We start from the raw sequence: 1,212 nt of genomic DNA, 5'->3' as shown, positions 1-1,212 counted from the left end.
TTGACATCCTCCCACAACTCATCTGGTCTTCGCTCATTAGTGTTCAAGGCCTCAAACCTGTTCCTGAGATGATTCTGAAATTCAGGTGGTATGAAATCGAAGTCATATTTTGGCTGCTGTGGATTTGGTTTAATTTTCCACAGCTTCAGCTTGAACTTGCATATTTTTAAAAAAGTATTACATTGGGAAAAATTTGTGGCCAGAAACTGCTCCAAGATGCTGAAGAGCAATGATGTTAGTTTGAAGACTAAGGTGTGCTTGATCCAAATCATGGCCTTTTAAATTACTTGCTATGCATCTCAGAGCTGTACAATGACTAAGCATGACAGAAGAATTGAGTTATGATGTTGGAGAAGAGTACTGAATGTCCCATATGCTGCCAAAAGAACAAACAAATAAGTCTTGGAGAAGATGCAACCAGAATGCTCCTTAAAAGTAAGGATAGTAAAACCTCATCTCATATACCTTAGGTATGTTGTTAAAGAGGGGTTTGTCCTTGGAAAAGGACATCATCCTTGGAAAGGTCAATGAAGAAGGGGAAGTCCCTCAATGAGATGAATTGACACAGTGACTATAACAGTGGGTTTAAATATAGAAGATATGGTGAGGATGGCACAAAATAGGGCAGGGTTTGGATCTATTTTCATAGGGTCACTATGAGTTGTAGTCAACTCATGGCAACTAACACCACCACCACTACCACCATTACCACCACCACCACCACCACCACCATTTGTTCTAAAATAGAGTGAGGGGTGAATGATCTTTGAAGTTTTCTTCCTACCTACTTGGCCATCTCTGGGCCGGAGTTTGCCAGCATTTGGGGGTGCTGGAATGGTAAAATACTGAGATGTCTGGCCATACCTGCAGGCTGAGGATGAATGTCTTGTGAATCTCAGTGTCAGCTGGATGCAGCCTCTTGCATCTTAAAGAGAGGCAAATATGGATTGCTTGGGCGCGCGTGGTGTTCTTTTTGCCCCAAGTGGGTGTCAGCAGAGTGGACTTGCCATATGAATTGGAGGTCTCTGGTCCAGAGTTTGCCAGCATTTGGGCGTGCCAGAATGGCAACATAGAGTAAGGCCCTCAGGCCTGCAATCCTCGGACCTGTTTTTTATTGTTTTTGGTCAAACATTCTTCTAGGTCATATAGCCCTGGTGTGTCCACTTGCTGTACAGAGGTAACTTGTGGTTGCTGTGAAGCTGAACACTGAGA

The sequence above is a fragment of the Elephantulus edwardii genome, unplaced genomic scaffold (assembly GCF_000299155.1).
Source record: "Elephantulus edwardii isolate Elephantulus edwardi_28Jun2011 unplaced genomic scaffold, EleEdw1.0 scaffold00168, whole genome shotgun sequence".
Classification (NCBI taxonomy): domain Eukaryota; kingdom Metazoa; phylum Chordata; class Mammalia; order Macroscelidea; family Macroscelididae; genus Elephantulus; species Elephantulus edwardii.
Note: the sequence above shows the minus strand (reverse complement) of the source record.